This window comes from Onychomys torridus, chromosome 5 (genome assembly GCF_903995425.1).
Source record: "Onychomys torridus chromosome 5, mOncTor1.1, whole genome shotgun sequence".
NCBI classification, from domain to species: Eukaryota; Metazoa; Chordata; class Mammalia; order Rodentia; family Cricetidae; genus Onychomys; species Onychomys torridus.
Window position 1 is genome coordinate 125,122,715 of NC_050447.1, and position 15,897 is coordinate 125,138,611.

General features: G+C 45.9%; 1 protein-coding gene across 1 annotated transcript in view; it reads right to left on the reverse strand.

The window, feature by feature from the left end:
* Positions 1-14,320, reverse strand: part of Diras2 (DIRAS family GTPase 2) — a 29,268-nt gene extending 14,948 nt beyond the window's left edge. Inside the window, exon 1 of the mRNA XM_036187967.1 lies at positions 13,855-14,320. The gene's annotated coding sequence lies outside the window, so the exon portion shown is untranslated. The remainder of the gene's footprint in view (positions 1-13,854) is intronic.
* Between the last annotated feature and the right edge of the window lie 1,577 nt (positions 14,321-15,897).

The following is a 15,897-nucleotide window of genomic DNA, read 5'->3' on the forward strand; positions in this document are numbered from 1 at the left end:
AGCAGGTGGTAGTTACCAGACAGGAACCCTTGAGGCTTTTGGGCTTAAGATCTGTGAGATCATCAGATTCTAATACATCACGTGGTGATGAGGGTGACCAAGGAAAAAAGCACTAACATACAGTGGCTCATGCTCTAGCCCAAACCTGGCATGCTGGCTGTGGTGGTCTGAATGAAAATGGCCTCCATTGGGTTCATATATTTTCATGCTCAGTTCTCAGTTGATAAACTGTCCTGAATGGATTAGGAAGTGTGGCCATGGTGGAGGAGGTGTGTCACTGGGGATGTGCTTTGAGCTTTGAAAAGCCCACACCAGGCTCAGCCTCTCTCTCCCTCCTGTCTATGGATCTATGTCCTCAGCTACTGCTCCTGTACCATGTCTGTCTGCTTCCCACCGTTATGATGAAACTGAAAACAAGTTCCCATTTAAATGTTTCGCCTTGGTCACAGTGTCTCTTCACAGCAATAGAACAGTGGCTGAGACAGTGGTACACACCTGTAATCCCAGCACTGGGAGGAGGAGGCAGGAGTGTCAGAAGTTCAAGGTCATCCACAGCTACATGGAGAGTTAGTTCCAGGACAGCCTGCCCTACACGAGACTCTATCTCAAAAAAAAATCATTATCTTCTTTGAAAAATCAGTCATGGTGGGGAAGGTGAATTCTAAGAAGAAATACATGAACATACATAGCAACCTTACAGGTGTCCTTCAACATCCATGGTTTCAGTGACACCAACCTAAGATTGAAAATGTTCAGAAAAGAAGATGTATTGGTTTACAGCCCCAGGAATCAAACCAGGACTTTGTGCTTGCCAGATGAGCATTCTACCAACTGAGCTTACCCCCATCCCTTCCAGGTACTATTTTAAATTATTAACTTTATATCAGACTCTCATTTTTCTCATGACACAGATTTGCATTGCCTTAGGTATCATGAGGACTCCAGGGATTAGTTAACACAGGGAAGATATATAGAGGTTATATGCTAGCATCATCCCATCTTACACAAGAACTTGAGCACTGCCAGAGAATGGCCTCAGAGCTTGCGGGAGCAAAGGAAGAGGAGGAGGAAGAGGAGGAAGAGGAGGAGGAAGAGGAAGAGGAGGAGGAGGAGGAAGAGGAGAAGGAGGAGGAGGAGGAAGAGGAGGAGGAGGAAGAGGAGAAGGAGGAGGAGGAGGAGGAAAGGAAGGGAGGGGCGGAGGGACAAAGGGAGGGAGGGAGGAAGAAAGGGAGGATGAATCTTTCTTCTGAGGCCAGTAAGACTGCTCAGCTGCCAAGCACGACAACCTGAATTCCATCCCTTAGGCCACATGGTAGAAGAAGAGAATCAACACACCAAAAGCTATCCTCTGGCCTGCACATGTCCATGTGCAAACACTCACACACAATCAATCAATCAATCAATCGATTGATTGATTAGTTAAAATTTAATCTGCACAATTAAAAATTTGAAAATCCAATTATTAGAAAATACTTGCAAATTTAGGGTGTCCCTCAGTATGGGTCCATTTGATTACGATATGTCAATGCAATGTGTCCCATTCCATTTCAAGAACATACCGTGTGTCAGAACAAGCAGGATGTTCGAGCAATGTTCCAAGAGAGGGGATGTGGCGGGGATGGGAGCTGTCCAGCACAGACCAGCAGGTGCAGTCATGGGCAGGGGCAGACTGACAGGCTCTGCATACAAGGAGGAGCCTTCCAGTGGATAAAGCATATATGATCAGCAAAGTCACAGACTGGAACAAACAGGTCCTATGGAGACTTGATGGAGTGGGCCAGAGATCAGGTTTTACTCTGAGCAGAACAGGAAGCCACCAGCTAGTTTTGCACAGGGAATTCACAGTGTTCCACTTCTCTTGAATCAACCACTGTGAAGACCCAGCAGGCTCCTAGAGACAGGAGATTTCAGCAGTTCCAATGCATTTTGGGAATGGCTCCACCAGGATGGGAAAGGAAGGGAAGATGAGCTCTGCATTTCTAACCAGGAGGACTTATTCCTCTGCCTTGGTTGCTCATCCATCGGTTCTCCACTGACTCAAACATCATCCCTATGCCAACAACTACAGACCTCACGACCTTTGCCAAGGACCTTCTCCCTAGATTGCAGACACACTCCTTGACTCCTCCAAGAGCATCCCATTTGGGCAAAGCTGAGCTCCCCACACAGCCACTCAGGACTCTCCTGCTGCATCTTCATCTCAGCTGTCAGCAAGATCTTTCCAGTTACCCAGGACAAGTTACCCTAGAGTCTTCCTTACCCCCACATGCCCCCAGGCTTCACATCAACTCCATTGGCAACACCTTCAGTAGATACCATCCGAAGGTCACTCTCCACTGCTGCCATCAGCTCTCCAAAGGCCTATGTCTAGGCTTTCTGAAGCTGTCATCAAGCTGGCCAACTTCCTGTTGTCCTTGGGTTCTTCCAATCCTGATGGGCTCCAGAACACTCACTTATGCTTAAGTCCCTCAATCAGTCCCCATGCTGTCTTCCTGGGAGTACAAGCCAATAATTTGATTTCCTTTCACACACACACACACACACACACACACACACACACACACACACCACAAACCTGTCTTCTACCATTGTGTCTCCAGCTCACTTCTCCCCAGCCACTCAAGTCTCCACTGCTCCTGGACACACCAAGAATACTCCTATCTCAGGACCTTCCTACTAGCTGGCCCTTTTATCCAGACCACTTTGTCCAGACTTCTACAGGGCTCACATCCTGGTCTCCTCCAGGCTTGGGCTCAAATATCAGCCTTCTCAGTGAGAATGTCTCTGGCCAAGCTGCCTCAGTTTACAGCCAAGTCTCATCCCCTGGTGGTTTGTGGCTTCCTCTTTCTCATGTCTGCAGCACACAGGCCTCCTTGGCTCCCTGCAGTTTCCTTGTTTTGAAGCTTGTTTGTACCACTGCTTTATAAAAGCCATTCATGGGCTTTTCATTTGCTCGGTTCATTGCTGCTGCTGGATCCCAAGGGGTGAGAATTGCCAGCCCACAGGAAGTGTGTACAAACAGTCTGTTCAGGGCATGAATGAATCTACACTGTGCTTCTAAGGAACAAACTGAAAAGGGTGGGTTAATCAGCTGGCCGTGGGCGACCATCCCTGGGAAGAATTCTACCCTAGAGCCCGTGTTTCCTGCTCTGGCACCTTTTATAAATCTGTGGTGGTGACGAGTGTTTTGGTGACTGGATTCTGGATTCCCCCCACCCCCACTTTAAAACTTTTATTTGAATTATTTGTACATCCGTACACAAGTGATGGTGCCTTTGAAGGCCAGAAGGGGGCATTGGATTCCCCTGGAGCTGGAGTAACAAGCAGTGGTGAAATGCTCAGTGTGGGTTCTAGGACCCAAGCTGGAGTCATCTGTAAGAGCAGTGTATGCTTTTAATTGCAGAGCCCTCTCTCCAGCCCCATGAGTGGATCTCTCCAGCGAGTCCTAAGCTACAAGAGCAGAAACTGTGTCATTACCACCATACCAAGATGGTGAGCTGCTGCTCCTGTCCCACCCACAGCTCTCTGTGAAAGATTGTCTAAGCTGGTTCAAGGCCACACACTTTGCACAAGGGGGTAGTGTGAGCCTTTCTCATGATATAGGGGGAACTACTGTCATTGAGGGAGAGCCACACCAAAGGGTACTGGAAGGGAGGTGCAGCCAACATCTCAGGGCCACCCAAGGACAGTGGGCTGCCTCAGTTTACAAGGCTTGGGGAGATCCTTAGTAGTCTGCAGAGGGATGAAGCAGGTTTTGAAGAAATGCGGACTAAAGCAACAGCAAAGGAAAGTGGTAGGGCGTTAGCAGCAACTAGTGCTGGGCGAGGGGCACCGTTAGGAGATGAAGTATGTGCCATGCAGGCTTAAGGAACAAAGCCCGAGCCCTGGAATCCACACAAATGTGCTGTGATAGCGTTGTGGTGAATGCTTGTAATCCCAGCACTGGAAAGGTGGAGACAGGCAGATCCATAGAGTTCACTGGCCAGCAAGCCCAGCCGAATCAACAGGTTCAGGTTCAGCAAGAGACTCTGTCCCATTAAACAAGGTGCATGACTCCTGAGGTATGACACCCGAGTTCGACTTCTTAGTGTCATATGCATGACCGCCAGCACATACACAAACGTATACACACCAACAGACACACCCATTCTCCCTAACCCAGACACACTCAGCAAGAACCTGAGGGTGATCCAAGAATCTGTGGCCTCATTCTCCAGATAAATGATGTGAGATTCTGTGGATGGGGTGTTTCAGCTCAAGTTCAACTGAATGTAAACATGCAGGGGGTAAGGAGAAGGAAGACACAGCATCCTAGAGGACCAGAAAGATGAGGTCTATTTTGAATGAGACAATAGAGCTGAGGAGGATTGTTAACCATTACACAAGACACTAGTTGTGGAATTCTCAGTCATGTAATGCCACGCCCATGCATGGTCAGGACAACAAAATCAGTAAGCCTTGTAAACCAATGGAGGCTTGCAGCCTGAACATCGGGCTTCGGGTTCCAAAACAGTGAGGAAAGAAGCTTTTTTCATACTCCCCATGACACTGTCAAACAACTTTCAAGTCTGTATCACACACATCTGAGAAAAGCAACGACAGTCTCAGCATCTTGTGTCAGCTGAGCATCCTTTGACTCATCAAATGCATGGTGGATGCTTCACTGAAAATCCATACCAAGAAATGAACAGTGGGCACCTACACTATTGTGTAGTGGCTGGGGTAATACACTCTGGGAGAAGTACCCTGCATATCGGATAATGTTTCATAAAGTAGCAATTTACAGTTATGAAGTAGCAATGAAGTAATTTTAAGGTTGGAGGTCACTACAACATGGGGAACTATATTAAAGGACTACACCATTAGGAAGGTTGAGAACCATTGCTCTAGACCCCTTTGGAAAGGTAACAAGAAAGGTATGTTTGTGTACACAGTATGGAGGTCTGTGTGTCTGTATATACATATGTGTATGTACGTGTGCAGTCAGGTATATGGTGTGAAAAAATAGTGTGTGTGTGTGTGTCTGTGTGTCTGTGTGTCTGTGTGTGGTGTGTAGACAACCTCAAATGTCAGTCCTGACCTTGCTCCTTTGTTTGAGGCAGGGTCTCTGTGTTGTTCACCACTATACTAGCTGGTCTGAGAGCATCTGGAGATTTTCCCATCCTCCCATCTTCTTGTAGGAGCTTGGTATTACAGGCACATGCTACCATACTGCCTTTAAGTGGGTTCTGGGGATTTGAACTCAGATCTTCATGCTTGTATGAGAGCTTTCCCACTGAACCATCTTACCAGGTCCTGGCCCATCCTTTCTATGAGTTTCTACAGTTCCTAGGTTTGGGCCCCTTTGGCAGTCTCATGGCTGCCTTTGCCCTAAAGCTTGACTAGCATTTCCATTAAGGAGTCTCAGGGAAGCTAAAGCTATTCTAAAAGATGGAAGTTTCAGGCAAGAAAATGCTCAGAATGTCACTATTTAAATATCTCAAAACACTATCAGTGCAAAAACCACACTACTAATTGTTAGAAAATGCAAAACACACAAGACAGACAACTGCCACCATCTTCCAGTGTGCTCAGAGCAGGTTCGCTGGTTCGCATGGTCTCAAAACCACAACTTAATCAGCATGTTTTTTTACTCAGTTACCAGAAACACTCTCATTCAAGTGTATAAATGGGAAGGAAAGGGAATATTTAGCATGCAAGTTAATGGTTTAGGCAGACTAAGGTCTAGAACCATGGTGAGGGAACAATCCAGTGGTCTGCAGTTGGAGAGAGATTAACCATAGGTGGGAAGTTAGAGAGACAAAGCTAAGCACTCTGTCCAGGCTGTCTGTCCCAGCTGTCTGTCCAGCACTGGTCTACTGTCTGACCAGGGCTGGTCTACTGAGAGATACAGTTTGTCCACTATCAGCTGTGTAGAAGTCCACTGTAAAGTCTTTTACTCAGTCAAGAACCTTTTTACATAAATATCTCATTTTTTTAAACCATATCTGGGGAGAAAAATCACTTATGCATGGAACTGCCTGGTTAAGGATGTAGTCAACCTTAAACCTTGTACACTTACACTTTCCACTCCAAAATCACTGCCTATTTTTCTGTCACCTCAACCTCAAGTTTGCCTGCTACAGTGTGTTGTCAAATTCTTTGTTCATTTCTGGTGGCTCACATATCTGCTTCTGACTGAGACAGTGAGCATCTTTTCATGTTAGGAGCAGCTGGAGTTTGTATCTCCAGACGTTGTGTGTTCTTGCCCTCTGTTCAGATATCTCCCAGTACACAAGGAGACTGCTGTGTTAGCCTTTGTGTCTTAAGGTGGGTCTCTGGGAGTTTGAGGCCAGCCTGGTCAACACAATGAGTTCCTCTCAAACTCCTCATGGCCAAGTAGGGTCACCAGCTTCAGGATCTCGAATCAGACCTGCTGATGGAAGAGCTGCTCAGGGCTTTTTATTGGTCTGCCTGTCTGTCTTATTTTTCTTTTGTAGTTCCGAGGCTCAAATGCAGAGCCTCTTGCATGCCAGGCAAGGACTATATCACTGAACTACACTTCAGTTCCAAGTCTTAGAGCTGTGAGCCCAGAAAACCCCTCAGGGGATTCTGATGAGTCTAAGCCATGATAGCCATGCACTTAAGAAATCAGGCTCAACTGACATGGGTGGTAAATATCTATTCTTTGATGTTGCTGTTGGTATTTGGGCAGAAAGGCAGAATATGCACTGTCCTAGTTTGGGTTTTTACTGCTGTGAAGAGACACTATGACCATGGCAACGCTTACAAGGAAAACATTTAATTGGGGTGGCTTGCTTACAGTTCAGAGGTTCAGTCCATTATCATCATGGTGGGGAACATGGTGGCGTGCACACAGATGTGGTGCTGGAGCTGAGAGTGCTACATCTTGCAGGCAACAGGGAGTCAACTGATGCACTGGGCAGTATCCTGAGCATAGAAAACCTCAAAGCTCACCCCCATAGTGACACACTTCCTCCAACAAGGCCATACCCACTCCGACAAGGCCACACCTCCTACTGGTGTAACTCCCTGAAATTATGGGAGCCAATTACATTCAAACTACCACATGTAGGAATCTGACTTAGCAAATCTTCTCTTTTTAGTATCTCAGTTATGAAAATCCTCCCTCCTCTCAGATTACTAAGCATTCCCTTCTGTATTTACATTTGCATTTCTCGCCCCTCAAAATTACTGAAATTATTGCACACAAATATGGAAGATTCAAAGGAAAGAAAAAATTGGGGAGGTGACTCCCTATTCTTCCCAGGTGAACCCACCTGGGAAAATCAAACCCTAAACAAACATGCTTTGCTTGGTTATGACAATAATATAGGTAATTTAGAAGCTTTTCAAATCTAGGTCGCCCAGCTATTTCCACCCTCTGGTAATTCCACACTTCTCTTTGCTCACAAGTACTCACACAGACCTCACTACCATGGTCATATGGGACATACATAACTCCTTCCATTCACTGATTTTAATTAAATTTTAAGTGCATGTGTGTCGGGGTGTATATGCATGTTCATACGTGCCCAGTTGCACCTGTGTGCACATGGAAGTCGGATAAGCATTACCATCAGAAATGCCATCCTCTCCTATGATGCCAAGTCTCCCATTGGCCTGGCACCCACCTATTAGACTAAAATGGCTGTTCAGTGAGTTCAGACATCCTCTGGTCTCTATCTCCTCAGCACTGGGCTCCCAAGCTCATGCCACCACACTGCATTTCATACTCAAATTCTGAGGCTCAGACTCGGGTTTTCATGCCTGTGATGCAAGCACCTCTAAGCTTGCATCGACTAAGCCTTCTCCCTAGCTCGTCCTTTAAAATTTTAATTAAATGTATTTCAATTATATATAAAAGTAACAGTTATAAACACACACACACACACACACACACACACACAATTGATGTAGCACATTGAGTGTTGGTACCTGAATATGTTGTGTATCAAGCTAAGCATATCTCTCTCCTCAGACATTGTCTTCAGGATGAGAACTCTGCACATCAGTTCTTGCTTGTTGAAATTCACAATTCATTACTGTTATCTGAGGTGGTTGTGGTATCGAGGCACACCAGAGCACCTTGCTCCTATCAGTGAACAAGAACCCACTTGTCGACTCCTCCCCATCTTCCCTCCTTCTGCTCTCTGGTACCTGACAACCACCAGTGAAGTTCAAAGTGGTCCTAAGAGAGAGGGCCAAGGTCAAGACAAAGAAGCCAGGTGTTTGGCCAAGCTATTGAGCCATTGGCGGTGGGTGGGGGTGATAGATACCTCTCTTTAAGTCTCGGGGAACCATTCCATATGTGAGGAGATGAAGATAACCTACTGACCTTGGATGTGTACACTTAGGGTGGCTGGGGCTAGGTGGTCACACTGGAAAGGTGAACCCATGCTTATGAAGGTTCAGCCTTGAGCTGTGCTATCCTCAAGGATTGGATTTGAATGCCACAGAGAGCTGAGTGGATTCTGTATGGCCTTGCCTTGAATGCAGAGGCATGGGTTGTGACCATCTTCCTCTCTCAGATCAACCCCAAACTCAAAGTTTCAAAGCTAACAATAAGGAACCAGCTGAAGGCCCTGAGTTCAATCCCAGCATCAAGCATACAAAAAAATACCTGGAAATCTAAAGGTCACAGGTAGGAAGCTTCCCCTCACCAAAGAATTCTTAACAATGCATGTCTGAAGACTACTCCTTTGGAAACATTAAAGAAGAAAGTATGGTATGTGCTTTTATGAGAGAATGTGCACAGGTGGGTAAGTGAGTATGTGGATGTATGAGTGTATGGATGTGTGCAAATGTGCAGATATGTGGATATGTGGTTGGGTGTTGGGGGATGAATGTGTTGGTATGCAGGGGTATGGGTATGTGGATATGCAGGTACCTGGGTGTGTGGATATGCAGTTATTTGAGTGTGTGGAAATGCAGGGTATATGGGTGTGTAGATGTGTGAGTGAGTATATATGGATGTATGGTATATGAATGTGTGGGTATATGGGTGTGTAGTGTGTGGATGTGTGGGTATGTGTGTATGTGGGAATATGGGTGTGTAGTGTGTGGATGTGGGTATATAGGTCTGTGGTGTTTGGATATGTGGGTATCTGAGTGTGTAGGTATGTGGGTTGTGGATGTGTGGGTTTGTGCTTTTGTTGGTGTTTGGATGTGTGGATATATGGGTGTGTGGGTTTGCATGTTTGGATGTGTTTGTGGATATGTGGATGTATGGTTTTGTGAATGTGTGAGTATGTAGCTGTGTGGGTTTGTGAATGTGTGGGTTTGTGGGTATGTGAGTATACGGGTGTGTGGGTTTGTGGGTGTGTGGGTTTGAAGACTGGGTTTGTGGATGTGTGAGTGTATGGGTTTGTGGATGCATGGGTTTGTGGGTGTGTGGGTATGTAGGTGTGCAGGTATATGGGTGTGTGGATGTGTGTGGATATGGGTGTGTGGGTGAGTGGATGTGTGGAAATGTGCATTGTAAAAGCCCTAATGGAAAGTTCCTGAGTTTTCCCATTTTCTAAGAAAAATAATCCCTTTCCAGACATTAACTAGCCTTGGAAATTTTTTGCCTGAAATTATTTACACAAATTGCTGTGCTCTTTCGAAGTCTCCCATCATGAATTCTGAGCCAGAGGTCCCAGTAGCATCGGCAGGTGCCTCTCCAGTCCTGACTGATCTGCCAAACCACACTGAACCCTTCCCATTCAGGTCATTCACGACTCTGCTTCAAACTGCAGGCAGGTTTGCAAGAGTCAAGTGTAGAGAATTACATTTCACATAAACCTTATCTAGTGATGTTAAAAAAAAAAGTGTATTTAAACACTGATAATATTCATATTGGTGGCAAATAGCAACCAAAGATCAGAGAAACAGTATCTAGCCACACAGCAAATCACTGCCTGCTCAATGTTCATGAGCTTAGCAATGACTTTGCTGGCACTTTTTCAGTAAAGGAATTAAAATATGAAGCAAATTCAGGCCAGTACCTCCTGGGACAGAAGTTGGTGCCTGTCGCTGGTTTCTACAATAACAGAACTCTAGTCTCCAGTAAGATTAGATACAGACAGCTAATTCCCATAGAATCACAGCAATTATTTGAGCTGGTCCTCTTTATTTACTGCCAGAGATGTTAATAAGAGGGCTGGGCAGACAGCTCAGTCAGTGCAGTGCTGCTGTGCAAACAGGACCTGAGTCTGATGCCCAGTGTTCATAAAAAGCCAGTGGTGCACATTTGTAATCCCAATGCTGAAAAAGTGCAGACAGGTGGAGCCTTGGGGCTAGGTGTCCAGAAAGTCTAGTCAAGCAGTGAGCTCCAGACTCAAGGAGAGACACTTTCGCAAAAAATAAGAACACCTGAAAAGGCCCTCTAGCCTCCACATACACATGTACCCACGTGTGTGTATACGTCCAGGCACACACTTATGCATGTACACACAAAGAGAGAAGAGGCCCAGACTTCATCAAGGAAAGAAGAGCCAGGTCTTGTATCAATATGACTGTTTATTTATTTTTAATGGCCTTAAATTGGCAATGGACCTGATGCTTTAACTTTTATTATTATTTTATATTCTTATTACATTTTATTTCTTTATTTTGCATGCATAGGGGAATGTGTAAAGGCAAATGTTTGGAGATTAGAGGGCAATATGCAAGAATTGGTTCTCTCCTTCCACCATGTGAATCCCAGGTATTGACCCCAGTCAACAGGCTTGGTGGCTGGTACTCTTACCCACCAAGCCATTTCATTGGCCTCTTTTAGCTTTCACTAGCCACTGGCCACACTGAGTACCTGATCTGTATTGAGATGTCTTGTAGATCTAAGATTTAGCATGTGGAGAGAAAAGAAGAAAAAAGTACTTGTGTTTTATACTAAATAAACCTTTAATTGATTAGTTTTGATATGTGAGATACTAAATTTAAAAACATTAAAATTGATTTCACCTGTTCCTTTTCGTCTTCTGCTGTGACTAATAGTGCAGTCTGAATTACACATGTAGTACTCCCATTCTATGTCTATTGGACAGCACTGATTTACAGGACAGCACTTGCTGCCCCAGGAAGAGGGCCACAAGAACTCTCTTTTCAAAATTTGTCAAAAACAACAGAAAAGAAGAGAGAGAGAGGTCATCACTTCCCATCTCTTCAAAAACTTCTCACCAAGTCAAGGAAGAGACACTTGCCTGCCACATAATAAAGGCTAAAGCATTGTTTGAAAGGAGTGAGGTAATATTATGTTCATGCCTAAATATGTGTGCAGGCATTAGTAAATTTAACTTTTAAAAGAGCCCCGGGGCTGAAGAGATGGCTTAGTCAGTAGAGCTCTAGTCAAGGAAACAATAAAACCTGATTTTAGATCCATGACACCCACATAAAAAAAAGCCAGGGAGAGCAGTTCATGTCTGTAATCCAGGAGACAGAGTCAGGAGGGTCCCTAAGGTTCACTGCCAGCAACTTAATCGAATCAGTGAGCTCCAGATTCAGTAAGAGATTCCGCCTCAAAAAATAAGTAAGAGTGCCACCAAAGAAGACCCTCAACAATGATCTCTGGTCACCACACTAATTAAAGCACATGCAGGTGCATGTGTGTGCACATGTACTCACAAGTACTTGCCTACACTTGCACACAAACTCACATACACAGAGAGAGAGGAAAGAGAGACAAAGAGAAAGAATATCAGCAATTTTGACAACATGGAAACCATCATCTTCATTTTTGATACATCAGTTGTTTCCTGGAAAAATCATTACCAAAATCAATTAATGTCATAGGAATCAGTTTCAACCTGGAAAGACATCTGTCCATGGCCAGTGTGTCCCTTGCAGAAGCACAGATGACCAATAGAGAGGTTGGAGCCACCCTGAGAGGGAGAATGGGACACTGGTTATCTGCACTGAAAAGTCAACGCTGAGAACTTTGAACACTGGGGCAGTAGAGCCTTCACACCGGGGCAACCAAATTCTCTCTTTGTCATTTAGAAATTCTATGGTGCAAAACATACTGCACTCATCCCGGATACATGAGCTTTCTATCTAAATCCATCGACTGATTTCCACAAGTCAACCATCCTTTGGATGTCAAGAATCAACAATATATTTTTTACGACAAGAGGTAATTTCTTTCTTTATAAAACAAGCCCCATTATTTTTAGAGATTGGGGTTGTTCCATCTGATGTCTGTCATTTGCGGCTGGAATAAGTCATTTCTGGTGGAAATACAGAATTACGTGTGCGTGTGAGGGTGGAACACATATGTGAAACTGGTAGCAAGGTCCCCATCTGCCCTTCTAAGGCTGAAATAGTTGTGTTGGCAAGACTGGTTGCTAGCCAGCTGCTGGAGTCCCCACCCTGCCCAGCATGCCTCTCCACCCGTGTGTCCCAAGCCTCAGGAGCATCCCCGCTAACCCAGGAGAAAAGCTTCTAGTGGTTTCTGTCTACGCCCTGCTTTAATTAGTGTGGTGACCAGAGATCATGGGTTTCCAACACAAGAAAACTGAGTAGTGAGCAGTGGCCCTGAGCCTGGCTGCCTTCAGCAGCTAGCCCTGGCTCTTCCCATTCCTTGCCTGTGTTATCCAGGGAACAGCCACTAGCATTAAATTCAGTGTCCTCAGTCAAATGGGCCTCCTTCCTCTGTCATCTGCTTCTCAGATAAATTGGGGGTGGGGGATGTGGGGGTGTTGTGTCTTCTTGTGCCCCAGCTCAGGAATCTCTCAAATATGAAGGGCTACCACAGATAAAACTGAACTCTTTGCAATTTCAGACAACAACAATTTAAAAAGTATGATTCCCATACAAATTTGTTAAATTTATTCTAATTTTATCCACCTCTTTTCTCTCCCGCCCACTCCACCTCCTTGAATCCAAATGCCATGGGAAAGAGCACATTTGGAATGATTTGAGATGTGAAATACTTCAGCTTTTGGCTGTTACTTAAAAAATATTCCTTTAAAATTATATTATATGGATCTTTTTAAAGCAAATCATAAAACTTCTTCTAGGATAAACTAGGTAACAAGGACCAGAATGTGAAATAAATCCCTAAGCAAGGCCGGCTGTGCACGAATTCCTCCACTCAAGTTACAGTGTGCTCCGCCTTTGAAACCATGGAACAATTGAGGCGCGGGGCGTCCGGTTCCAAAGTCTCCCCCAGGCCCAGCGAATCTGAACGGAGGCGTGAAACTGCAAAATAGGGTGGAGAAGACCAAGCCATGGCAGCTGTCATCGTCCTCTGATGGAGACCCACGTTCTCACATCTAGGACGAGATGCGGAGCCTGGCCTGGGTTCCCAGCTTCCCACCGGGAGAAGAAAGGGAGTCCCGTGGATATCCCAAGCCTGGGCTTTAAAATGGGAAAGGAGACACTGAGGTGGGTCTCTTTCCAGAGCATTAAGTCTAGAGGCCAGGGTCCCAAGCTTGAGGAATCCCCTATCAGTCTCTTCTCCTTTCTGAAAGCTTCTTTCTCTCGCTGTACCTCTTTCCGTGACTTTTTCTAAATCCATGGGACCGACTTCCGCATTCATGACAATACCTGCAATCAAAGGATTTTCCCAACCGCAACTCCTGTTAGGACCGGATCCCTAATCTGTGTAAAACCCAGAGGTTTTGCTCTTTCAAAGCGATGTTAACTGCTCAGTCTAATGTTCTCCCAAATGAGCTATGGATGGCTTCGTGTTCACTGCTCCCTTCCCCTCCTGCAGGATGGCTGGTCCCTCTCTCCCAGTTCGGGATGTTTATTGCTCTTCACCACACCACCACCACCACCACCACCCAGAGTAATCTGGATCTAGGGACTTGCTAAAACCGCCGCGAACCCGCGAGCTGCATCCAGCTCCAGCTGAGAGCCGAGGTCGCTTACCTGGTGAGAGCCCGCTCAGCGCGGCAAGTCTCCAGGCACAGCTCTGGGACCCTCTGCAAGCGGCGCGATGCGGTGGCTGCTGAGGCGGAGCGCGCGCTGCTCCCGGCTGATGACGCTGTCAGCTGCCCTGCGCCCCGCACTGCCCTTGTGCACCACTCAGAGTATTGCACGCCCAGTGCAATGCCCAGAACCCTACACCTCCAGTGCAACTCCCAATGCAACGCCCAGTGCAACGTCCTGCGCCCTACTCTGCCCCTCGCTGCCTGTGCACCCGCCTAGGCTTTGCACAGCCTTGCAACCACCAGCACCACGCCACCGACGTGCACCTCCCGTACACGCGCCTGGCCCTGCGCAATCCTCCCACGCGGTGTTCTCTTGCTCTGGCCTCCTGCCTCCGGCTCCGCCCTCCTCAAGCTCTGGCTTTGGAGAGGCACCGTCGCTGCGGTGGCCACTGGGGCTCCAATGGCGCCTGCTTTTCGCCAAGAGCCTTTAGCTGCCCTCTATCGAAAGCTTCTGGAAAGCAAGAGACTGGAATTTTCTGAAAATTCAATGACTCAAAATCATTTTGTTGAAAGGACATTGGATTCTTCTGTTTTCAACTGAGCGCTTACCCTAGTGTAGTTAATCACTACTTACCACACAATAAGCCTTACTTTGTCACTGGGTAGTGTCTTAGTTTCTGTTCCTGTAGCTGTGACAAAGGCAACCTAAGGAAAAATGGGTTTGTTCTAGCCCATAGTTCACGGTAGAAAAGTCAGGGCAGCAAATACCTGAAGCAGCTGATCACATGCCATCGGTAATCAAGACTTAGGGCTGTGGAAGCATGCTGCTGTCCAGATCGATCGATTTGTATAGTTCAGGGTCCCCTGCCCAGGGAATGGTATGACCCACAGTCAGGCCATTGCGTGTCAATTAAGTAATCAAGATGATCTCCCACCTACACGCCTGAGGGGAGTCTAGATCCTGTTAACTTGACAGCACTAATCACGTGCTAAATCACATGGCAACCTGTCACTGAGCGGTCCCAAGAAATGCCCTGCCAACCATGAAGCATGAATTAATGCACTCTAACAGAAAAATCTTTTTTCATCTTTACTTTGCCCTTAGTGAGTGGTAAGAGAACTACAAGATGAGGATTTTCTCCTCTAAACTTGGCTTGACTTATAGAGTCTATAAGCTATAATATAGAAAGTCACTTTTCTGTTTGGTGAGTTCTGGGGTCCTGTAATTTCAGATGACATTGCCCCTTGAAGTTGATTTTCAAAGTAAATCTCTGCCCTGCTAGTCACAGGAAACATTCATTTTTAAAAATCTTACTTAAAGTGTGTTTTCACTATTTGTAGTGAAGAAAATGTCTTTTTTGCTCCTGAGGTTAACCTGATTCTGACCTTGAAGCTGTGGTCGCTAAAATACGAAAATAGCAGACTACTTTTAACAAAGCCATTTGAGAGTGCCCTCCACAAATATGGCACTACTTCAGTTATGTCTGTGAGCAAGGGTGTCCACACGCCCACAGTCTCTTCATTGTGAAGGGCTGTGTGGGGCCAGAAAGATGGCTCAGTCACTGCAGTGCTTGGGGAGCACTCACCTGAGTGTGATCCTACCCCAGAGGTGTGGAGTCAGAGACAGGATCCCTGTCCAGCCATCCTAGACAAACAGGTATGTTCCAGGTCAATGAGAGACCTTAACTAAAAAAAAAAAAAAAAAAAAAAAAAAAAAAAAAGTATTTGACAAAGTTAGTGGTTGACCTCCAGCCTTTACATGCATTTACATGCATGTTCACACATGGGTGTGTTGAGTGGACACACACACACACACAGCAAAGTAGGAAGAAAGGCAGGCAGGCTAGATCTTTATAACACTGGGGAAGGTGACCAGAGCAGAGAGCCCACGTGTATGCAGGCAGGGGGCTGCTGAGTCTAAAAATCTGAAAAACTACCCAGGCTAACAAGTCAGGTTGCTGCTTGCCATGACAACCAAAGTGTAGGTTGTCGGTTAGAGGATGAAATGGAACCTGAGACATCAACAAGAGAGTGATAAGGC